Source organism: Manis javanica, chromosome 2, assembly GCF_040802235.1.
Source record: "Manis javanica isolate MJ-LG chromosome 2, MJ_LKY, whole genome shotgun sequence".
NCBI classification, from domain to species: domain Eukaryota; kingdom Metazoa; phylum Chordata; class Mammalia; order Pholidota; family Manidae; genus Manis; species Manis javanica.
Genome location: NC_133157.1, coordinates 137620309 through 137631829, shown reverse-complemented (window position 1 = coordinate 137631829; position 11521 = coordinate 137620309). Strand labels below are relative to the sequence as shown.

The 11521-nt window shown below is 35.3% G+C and overlaps 1 protein-coding gene across 1 annotated transcript in view; it reads right to left on the bottom strand.

Annotated features, from left to right (window-relative positions):
• SNTG1 (syntrophin gamma 1) overlaps window positions 1–11521 on the bottom strand; it is an 832887-nt gene that overhangs the window by 285832 nt on the left and 535534 nt on the right. The gene's annotated exons all lie outside the window — the stretch shown is intronic.

The window sequence follows — 11521 nt, the reverse complement described above, 5'->3', positions numbered from 1 at the left end:
AATAAAATGTCATGTAGAAAATAAGTATAGCACTTTTAACATATGAGAGTTGAAAAGAGGATCTAAATTCCACTGGGGTTTCTCTGTCTTCAGAAAAAATAAACTTCCTAAGCCTTTCTCTTTCAAGGACAAAAATTATTTTAGAAGGGACTTCTTTTCCATAAGTGCCTATTTTTAACACTGGACTGGACTGCCAATACACTTAAATATAAGATTGACAATAGTTGGGAAAAGTAGTTTGACTTTTTTTTTTTTGGCAAGGAGTTCTTCTATTTCTGGAATATTAAGAAGAGACATGATTACAAAATGTTGAAAACTGTTTCACTCTGATTCAAGTTTAAAATCACTTCTTGATGCCCTTTCTTCACTATTTTCCACCACCACAGTATTCACCCATCACCCACACTATCCTGTGAGGGGTCTTGGCATCAGCTACATTGGCTCCAGTTTCTACTTTATCTTTTGTTCTTTGTGTCCATGACAAGCACTGATCTTGTCTAAAATGATCTGTCCTCTGGTCAAAGGAATAGTGATTTGTGACTGCTGGTGTGGTTGAAATGAGTGAATATTTAGGGCACAGTAAATACTGAATATAAAGGTAGCTATTATTCTAATGCAGCCTATTGATGAAAGTTTATGAGTAATATTACATGGCATTAAAGTGGTAAATAAGGTTGGGACTAACCCATTCTAAGACCCTTAGTATTTACCAAGTAAGATTTTGAGTTCCCAATCCCCTGCATTCTGTTCCTCTTTTCCCCATTGTACTTACCAGCTTCTAACCTACTCTGATCTTTATTCACTTCATACCTTTACTATTTGTGTCCTTTTTCCCTCCCCTATCCATAACTAGAATGCACGTTCCAGGAGGGCACTGAATGTTTTAGCCATCTGTTTCACATATTGTAGTAACCTCAGTATATAGCATACGGTTTTTCTTTTTAAATCTTGACATGTTTGTTGAATGAATGAGTGAATGTTTAATGAAATCTAAAGCTTCTCAGGCCTAAGATCACTTCATTCATTAAATACGCTGCAGAATGATTCTGAGTAGAAGCTAAGAAAGTAGGTGGTGTAAAATGATATCAAATGCCCATGGTCACAGATAGTTTCTAGAGATACCTGGAAACTGGAAAGGATTTCAAGTGCATCTCTAGTTTTCTTGGAAAAAAAGTTGTTTAATAAGATGAATCATCCACTGATGAAGTTTTAATTTGTTTAAAAAAAGGAAACAAACTCATGTAAATATATGTCTAAGATATTCTGGAGCAGAGTAATGCCCACGCCACTGTTGCCCGTGTGGCTGGCACCAGAGTGCTTTCCTTTAGTTCCTTCAGCTGTTTTTGCTTCTCAGAGCTTTCTCTCCTCTTGTACTACTGAATCCAAAGATTTTCTTAGTGCTCTGATTTTTAATGCAAGTAACCCTGTCAGGGCTCTTGGGAAAACTTTCCCTAGGGTCTTTCTGGAGAGAAAAGGCTGTTGAGGTAGCAATTCTCAGAGGGTCCACTCAGTAACCCCATTCTTCCCTCAACAGCTGAGACTTGGCAACTATCTTTTAATAACAAGATATAACCAACTCTTATTTTGCCAACATTTTCTTTCTATATATAAATTTCTCCAGAAATTTAGATGGTTAGAGTCCAAAGGTGGTCTTTTGGTTTGTGGGGGTTTTTTAATCAGGTATTTCAAGCTTTGAGATAATTTTTAAGTTAATATCAGAAAATTATTGTATTAATTATTTAGAGACTAAATTTTAAGGCAAAACTCAGGAGATAAAGTTAGAACTTAAAATCACAGTACCTTCATTAGTTGGATGAAACATGAGAGCTGCCCAGCTCCATTAAAGTTAATTAGATTTGATTCTGGCTCTAAATGGGGAAATTCAAGACTTTTCAGACAGAATCAAATAATAGGACTTACCCTGTTTAAAATAGGCTTCCTACTGCACTTAGAATAAAGAGCCAAATCCTTAGCAGCCCTCTCTCCTGTGGCCCCGGCCTTCCTCTGCAGCTTCATCCTGATCCTTCATCATTCTGAGCATGAAAGGACATCAGTAAAACTGCCCCCTTGGCCTGGAATGCTTTTTTCCTTTACTCCTAAACCTGGAAAAGTCCTACTCATATTCAGGACTTCAGCAACAGGACCCTTCCACAGAAAATCCTTACTTGGAGTAACTCATTTCTGTAGCACGGATCATGGCTATGATTTAGATTTATTTACATCACAATTTGATCAATGTCCACTTTCCCACTGGAGTGTAAAGGGCCTGAGATCAGAGCTGGGTTTTCTTTTCTCCCCAAACCATCCTGAGGTCAGCCGGATGCATGGCTTGTGTTCATGGTTTACAGAAGAAGTGAATTAATTTAGCTTTTTTGATCCAGTATAAAATCAAGATTAGGGAAAGTGAGGCAACATTTTAAATTGGGTCCCAGAAAACATTAAAACAGGCACCATTCAATTTTACAACAGTTTTTTTACAAAGCATACTTAATTCATAGCTAGCTTTATAGGAACCAGGATATAAAGTTCTGTCTGAAGTATTTTGAGTAGGACTCTGTACAATGATTGCAAAATCCCATCAAATAAACCCAGGACATTTTAAAGTTTTGGGAATCTTGCCAAATAAATCTTTTTAATTTGATATTTCTATTACTCCAATCAATCAATCAATCATATTCTCGGCTCTGAGTGAAAACAGAAAGATACATAGACCCTACCAATATACATCCACTTAGAGTAAGGAAAGCACTTGTATGCAGATTAATAGCAACACAGTAATTAAGGCTAAAAGCCCAGTGAACAGGTATAGAAGAAGCACTGACAGGAAGGTCACCTGAAAGAATATGGGCAAACATTTTTGTCCACTTGAAGGTCATGTTTACCTGCCAGAATCACATAGTTTGGTTTTGGCAAAACTTAACAATCATTCCAACATACTATGTGATTGCCTTCCCATGAAAGTCCAAAATAGGCAACTCCACAGAGACAGAAAGCAGACGAATGTTTTCTAAGACCTTAGATATAAAAAGGTGAAAGCTAAAGCACACGAGTCTTACCATGAGGTGATGAAAATGTTGTAAAATTGAAGAGCAGTGGATGCACACCCCTGTGAACACTATGAAAATCATTGTTGTTCACTTTAATTGGGTATGGTGATTGTACGGTAGGTGAATTATATCTCAATAATCTAATGAAAAACAGTGGTTATCAAATGATAATTGGTATGGTTCTGATTGATTCTTGGCAATAGTCTGTGATCTTTAAAGCCAGGTTTATTCCTTGCTTGTTATCCTCCCACTTCTGTGAAGGAAAGGTGTGTATCCACACTGTCTCTGGTAGAAACAGAGGCTTCTGACTCAAGTTAAAAGAACAGGGGACATAATGAGGAGAAATCATGCCAATTGTGTGTGTGTGTTCATGTGCATGCTTACATCAAAGGTTGATGAAGACTTTTACCCTGAAATCATTGATAAAATAAAAGGCAGAACTTTATTATGTCTAGTATGAAGGCATAATTTTTGTTTGGTAAATTTAATATAAGTAATATTTAGCCTTTGATACTAAGAAATTATTTGCTTGATCTACTTTGCTGGATACTCAAGGCCAAATGAAACAGAATAGAAAGTATTTAGTTCAGAATCTGGTACTTAAAGAGCAGTTAATAAATATTAACAATTATTGTTTACTAATGATAAGATTTAAATGGTAGTTATAGTTATAATTTCATTTTGGCTGCTGCAAAGTTAAAGTTTCCATATAGCAATTGTCTTTAATTGTAAACATTTCATAAATGGACATGGGTAACTTACTGTTTATGTAAGAAATGCTGTGTCTGTTGGAAAATACCCCTTAAAACAATTTTCAGGTAATAATATTCAAAACATCCTTTCTCTAAAAGGTGATCTTTAAAAAAATAATAAGACATATGATTTAATAACATGTAAATGTATGGTATTGTATTTTAAAAGGTACGGATGACAGAAGTCTTATAACGTCAAGCTGGTAGGGGCTTTAAGGTGATTATCATAATATAAGGCATCCTTATATGGTAGCCAGAAAGTACCCACAGACTGGTGGTGCAGCTCACAGAAAACTTAGTCAGGGCCTGAAGGCTGCGGGGAAGATCCGTGTGCATGGGAAGTCAAGCAAAAGCCTGGTGAATCTGAGAGCTTCACAGAGTTAAAATGAAAAACCAATGGAGACCAACCATGAAAATTCCCTGGGAAGGCAAAAACAGCTTAGGCAAGCAAAACGGCTTAATTTCGCTTATTTTGCAAAGATAACTTGACCTGAGTGACTTCTTGTTTTTGTCTCTGGGAATCATAAGCAAAACTTGAACTGTTTCCCAAGGTTAATATGAGGTAACCCTTAACCAATCCCTATCACTTAAGGAAATTCTAGTAGTATAACCAATCTACTATATAAAGAATCTATTATGTAAGTGAAGAATCTACTGTATAAACTGCTTCAGAACCATATACCCCTGAGCCACATCCCATGTTTTGTTTTCAGTGCTACCAGTTTGCAAACTGTCTCTGGTGTGTGCACAATAAACTATTAAATTACTAGTTTGGTGATACATTGGTTTTATTTCTATTATTTCTGAACCTTTGACAAAGGGAAGCAGTTTCACCTTAAGAACAGAGAAGAATATGTGATTACAAGTGCAAAGATTAGTGATTCTTTATCAGTTTTTGGACAATGATTTTTTTTGGAAATTTAAAAATGTAAATAGAAAACCTTAACACTTTACTGAGGGGCAAACAAAAACAGAAACTAAGTCACAGAAAAAACACAGAACTCTGTGACTCCTGAGGGATGTATTAATCAAGGAAAATAGAATAACAACAGCCAGGAAGAATCCAAAAGAATTGTTAAAAAAAAAAGATACAAATTGTTGCAGATATGGGGATGTCTCTAAAAAGTAATACAGGAGTAAAAACAGCTTGCAGGAAAGAGCAAGGCTTCCTGGAAAACAAAGAGCAGGAGTGAGAACAGAGTGAAGAGCCCTAGCAGTGGCTCCTGTGTTTCTGGCCAGAAAGCTTGGCTGGCATTTCCCCTATTTTAAGTATGACTGTGATCAGACTAGGGGCTCGCAGATAAGAAGTCACTTAAGGACAGCAGACGGCTGGGCCTGGTGTACTGTGTGTATGCGTGCCTCCAAGTTTCATCTCTGAACCCTGCTGCATGCACCCTTTTGAGTCTAATTAGATTTGCTAACCGAGGGGATAACATACACCACAAGAAAGGAGAGAACCAAACTGTGATCCCAGGATGGGCACATTCCCCTGGGGTAAAGAATTCATTTTCAGAAGCTGAAGACACACAGTTTGTCTAAACCAGAGGATGGGTTCAAGGAAGTCAGGTGTGTGTGTGTGACCGCCCCTCTTGGCAGGATATCTGCTTCACCACAGGCAGCACCAGAACACATCTGCCATGTGCTCAGAGGCCTTGGTTCTATGGTGTGTGTGTGTGTGTGTGTGTGTGTGTGTGTGTGTGTGTGTGTGTGTGTGTGTGTGTGTTTCCTTATTTAGAATTAACAGGGATATTTAGGTAATATTGGTCTCTACCTTTTAATGGTAAAACACTCTCACTATAAAAAGATGGGATTTTAAGAATCTAAAGGTGATTCTTATGTTAACTTTCCATGTAATTGATGCCAAAACTTTTTGGATGACTCACTGTGTTCCAAACTGATGGTCTAGCATCTTCAAACATGATCTAAAAAAATAACAATGATGCTTTTCAAAGGAGAGTCTCAGATCTTATAAGACTGTCCCAGTAATGCAAATGGAAAATGTTCTCAAGGTGAAAAAAACAACAATAAGAGGAGAAGTCAACAAAACTTTAAAAGAAAATGGATAAAAATTGATTTAAATCTTAAAATATCTTAAAAGAGTTAAATCTAATAAAATATTTCTCATTTTTATTTAATTTGTTTTCTTTTTATTTTTTGGAATTTTAGGAAAATTTGAGATGGGAATCATCTTCAGTGTATACTACATCATATCTACCATTTGGTCTTCAAAGACGTCAAATCAAAGACCTAGAGTTGAACTGGAGAGGCATGTAATGCCTCAACCTCTGAGCGACCTACACATTTTTGTTCCAGAAGTTTCAACATGGTCTCATTAATAAGGTACAGAAAATAAAAGGAGGTAAAAGCTCACTTTATTTACAACCCCTACAGGAGAATCAGCCAGGAGAGGGTGTATTGGAGCAGGAACGGCATCCATGGACAGGTAACAGAGGCTTAATGCTCCAGGGACACCATGCTGCCCACAGTCTGCAGCACTGGGGCATGTTAGTAAATAAAGCATTAAAACAGATGCTGCACAAGGAGCCTGTCAGTGATATTGCCTACAGACCTTTGTAGCACTGACCTCCCCATGGGAGACCTGAGGATTTTACTACCAGGCACCACGGGCACAGTGGCAGGAGGGTCCTGGGAGCCAATGCTTGTCAGCAGTGTGGAGCACGGCCAACTGGCCTCAACTTCTAAGAGCACAAGTTAGAGTATTTTAGTGTTTTCTGACCAAAAAGGACATTTTGTTACCCTTCAGTCAGGTTTTAAAAGATAAGCTTTTTGGAAGGAAACACTGAAATACAGCTCCATGTGTTCTGAGTACAGTGAAATTCAGGAGCATCTATAAGGAGCCTTAACTACATGGATTAATGCCTTTTCAATTGTTTAACACACACTGTTCCTTCATTATCTCTACTTGAGGTAGTCAAGCTTTTCATTAATAATTCTAACTACAAAACATCCACTGTGTGCCAGCAGTGATTACTTAACTGAAGGTAAAATACATGTTTACATATTTATGTAAATAGGTATATTGTTGGCTGGAATTGTTTCAGCAATAATTAAACGAATAAATAAATAGACAAGTAAATGATTTACATTAAAATATTAATTCTGCATTTAGGCTAGAATAATTTCTTAACTGTTATTTACATATGTATATAATTTTTTTGTACACCTAGATCTAAAGAAAATGCAAATAGATAAACACAGTTTATAGTTTATCTGATTCACAAATGACAGGGTAAAAAGGAAAAACATATATACATATATATATATATATAAAATAAGTGCTATTTGAAATAAATAAATGAATAAACGATCACATTTTGAAATATATTAACAGAATAAAAGATAGTTTGAAAATAGAAGCAAAGACCAGAGGTAAGTACTGAGAAAATCAGATGGAAAAACCATAAAAGGAAAGTCTTAAGGATGAATAGGTAATATTCTAAATAAAAATACTGATTGTACTTCTTTTCATTTGGTTGGAGTAAAAATGATATATAATCTTATAGTGATTTCACATATATAAAATAGTGATTCAATAATCATATACATTATTACTAGCTTGCCATAAGTGTAGTAACCCCATTACCATACCAAGATATTTCAGTATTATTGCTTAAATTCTCTAAGTTGTACTTCTGTTTCTACAACTAATATGAGATTCCTACCTATATTTTCTTCTAAGAGTTTTATAGTTTCATTTCTTGTATTTAGGTCTTTATTCATTTTGACTTTATTTTTGTGGTTTAAGATAGTGATCATTCTCTTACATGTAGCTATCCAGTTTTTCCAACACCATTTACTGAAGAGATTGTCTTTTCCCATTGTATATTCATGACTTCTTCATCATATATTAATTGACCATATATGCATAGGTTTATTTATGGGCTTTCTATTAATTATGTTCAATTAATCTGTGGGTCTTTACTTTTGCCAGGACCATCTATCTTAATCACTGTATCTTTGTAGTATGGCTTGAAATCAGGTTTCATTTTATCCCCAGCTCTGTTCTTTCTCAAGATGGCTTTGGCTATTTGGGGTCTTTCGTAGTTCCATATAAATTTCAGGATTATTTGCTCAAGTTCATTGAAAAATGCCATTGGTACTTTGATAGGGATTTAATTGAATCTGTAAATTACTTTGGGTTGATTAGCCATTTGAAAATATTAAGTCTTTCCATACTTGAGCATAGGATAGATTTCCATTGATTTGTGTCTTTTTTTTAATCCATATACTATAGTTTCCAGAGTACAGGTCTTTCACCTCCTTGAATAGGTTTATTCCTAGGTATTTTATTATTTTTGAACCAACTGCAGATGGAATTGTTTTCCTGATTTCTTTTTCTGCTAGTTCGTCATTTGTATACAGAAATGCAACAGATTTCTGTGTATTGATTTTTTATCCTGCAACTTTGCTGAGTTCATTTGTTAGTTCTAACAGTTTTTTGATGGAGTCTTCAGTGTTTTCTGTATATAGTACCATGTCATCTATAAATACTGATAGCTTTAGTGCTTACTAGTTTGGATGCCTTTCATTTCTTTTTCTTGTCTGATTGCCATGACTAGGATTTCTAGTACTATGTTGAATGAAAGTGGTGAGAGTGGGCATTCATGTTCTTATGCAGATCTTAGAGGAAAAGCTTTCAGGTTTTTCTACTGAGTATGATGTTGGCTATGCATTTGTCATATATGGCCTTTATTAGGTTGAGGTATGTTCCTTCTACACCCATTTTATTGAGAGTATTTATCATGAATGGATGATGAATTTTGTCAAATACTTTTCAGCCTCTATTGAGATGATCATGTGGTTTCCATCCTTCCTTTTGTTAATGTGCTGCATCACACTGATTGATTTGCAGATATTATTTCATTCTTGTATCCCAGAATAAATCCCACCTGACTGTGATGAATGATGTTTTAATGTATTTTTTAATTTGGTTTGCTAATACTTGAGGATTTTTGCATCTTTGTTCATCAAGTATGTTGGTTTGTAGTTTTCCTTTTTTGTAGCTTTGGTTTGAGAATTAGAATAATACTGGCCTCCCAGCATCAATTTTGAAGTACTCCTCCCTCTAGCATTTTTGGAATACTTTAAGAAGGATGGATATTAGCTCATTTTTGAATGTTTGGTAGAATTCATCAGTGCAGTCATCTGTTACTGGACTTCTGTTTGTTGGGAATGTTTTTGATTACCAGTCCAATTTTGTTACTAGCAATTGGTCTGTTCAGATTTTCTGTTTCTTAGAAGATTGTATGTCTAGGAATTTATCCATTTCTTCTCGGTTGTACAATTTATTGACAGAGTTTTTTTTCAAAATTCTCTAATAATTCATTGAATTTCTGTGGTGTTCGTTGTAACATCTCCTTTTTCATTTTTGATTTTGTTTATTTATGTCATCTCTGTTTTATTTATAAGTCTAGAGAAGGGTCTATCTATTTTGTTTATCTTCTTGAAGAACCAGCTCTTGGTTTCATTAGTATTTTTTTTCTATTGCTTTCTTAGTCTCTCTCTTATTTGTAAGATAAATTCTAGCCAAAATCGGCACCAAATGTAAGATAAATTCTAGCCAAAATAAGCAGGCAAAGAGAGGCAGCAAAGGGGCAGGTAATTTATTTGAATGCCCCCATGTGAGGTTCTGCGGTCTGGCTATCACAGGCCGGGGAAGTCACGTGAAAGTAGACAGGCAGTGAGTTTTTAAAGAAGGTAGAGGGGGGCAGAGCTTAGATTTACAGCAGCGCGAGGATTGGCTAGCCTAAGGCACATTTATCAGGTTGGGAGGGGGCAACAGCCAAGGACTTTGGCACGTCATCAGTGTCTGACATGCTCCCTCCTTCCCCCTGTGCCTTCATCCTTACATTATTTATTTCTACTCTCATCTTTATTGTGTCCCTCCTATTAATTTTGGGCCTTGTTTGTTCTTCTTTTGCTAATTTCTTTAGTTTTAGGGTTAGACTGTTTATTTGAGATTGTCTCATTTCTTAAAGTAGATTTGAATTGCTATTAACTGCCCTCTTAGAACTGCTTCTGCTGCATCCCATATATTTTGAACCACTGTGATTCTGTTTTCATTTGTGTCCATGTATTGCTCATTTCCTCTTTGATATGTTCCTTCATCCATTGATTGTGTAGAAGCATGTTGTTCAGCTTGCACAGGTTTGTGTTTTTTCCAATTTTTTTTCTTGTTATTGATTCTTAGTTTCATATCATTGTAATCTGAGACCATACTTGATACAATTTTAATCTTCTCAAATTTGTTGAGACATGTTTTGTGCCCTAATATGTGTTCTGTTTTGGAGAATGTTCCATGTGCACTTGAGAAAAAAAATGTGCATTGTGTTGCTTTTGGGTAGAATGTTCTGTATGTATCTGTTACATCCATCTGGTCTAAATGTCATTCAACACCTCTGCTTCTTTAATTATTTACTGTCTGGATGATTATTCTATTGATTTAAGTGGAACGTTAAAGTCCCCTACTATTGCTATATTGCTGTCAATTTCTACTTTTATGTCTATTATTATTTGGTTTATATACTTAAGTTCTCCTAAGTTGGGTGCATAGATGTTTACGATTATTATATTCTCTTGTTGGACTTATCCATTTTATCCATTACATCTCTTGTTACTTTCTGTTTTGAAATCTATTTTGTGTGATATAAGTACTGCAGCTCCAGCTTTTATTTAAAATATCCCTATTTGCATGGTATGTCTTCTTCCATCCTTTCAGTTTCAGTCTGTATGTGTCTTTAGGTCTGAGGTAAGTCTCTTGTAGGCAGCAAATATATGGATCTTGTTTCTTTATCTATTCAGTCACCCTATGTATTTTGATTGGAGCATTTGCATTTAAAATAATTATCCATTTGTATGTACTTACTGCCATTTTGTTAAATGTTTCCTGTTTATTTTTGTTGGTCTCTGACCCTTTTTTCCCCCTGTACTCTCTTCTTTTCAGTAGTATAACTTTTTCTATGTTATAGTTGGGTTCCCATCACTCTCTTTTTAGCATATCTATTACAAGTTTTTGGTTTGTGGGTACCATGTGTTTCTTATATAACATCTTATGAAAATAAAAATCTGTAATAAGCTTATGGCCAATTAAGTTTGAATGCATTCTAAAAGCAGTACATTTCTTACTCCCCTTCCTCCATGTTTAAGGTGTATATCTTCTTTTTCACTTTTTTTAAATAAGTGATTCCCTTAACTAATTTTCAGATATAGTTGCTTTTGCTATTTTGTCTTTTTGACCATCATAATGGCTGCTAAGTAACTGACCTACTGTCTCTGCTGTATTTTTACTTTGCCAGTGGAAATTTTTCCCTTTCTTAAATTTCTTGCTTCTACTTATGTTCTTTTCTTCTTAAATGAGTCCTTTTAACATTTTTTGTAAAGCTGGTTTAGTAGTGGAACTCTTTGAACTTATGTTTATCTATGAAGCTCTTTATCGCACCTTAAATTCTGAATGATAACCTTGCTGGGTAGAGTATTCTTGGTTGGAGATTTTTTTTCCATTCAGTACTTTTAAAATATCATACTGTTCCCTTCTGGCCTGTTGAATTTCTGGAGAAAAAGCAACTGATAACCTTAATGGAGTCTCTCTTATATGTAATTAATTGTTTTTCTTTTACAGCTTTTAAGATTCTCCTCTTGTCTTGATCTTTGACGTTTTGATGATGTATCTTTGTGTGGCCTTCCTTGGGTTCATTTGTTTGG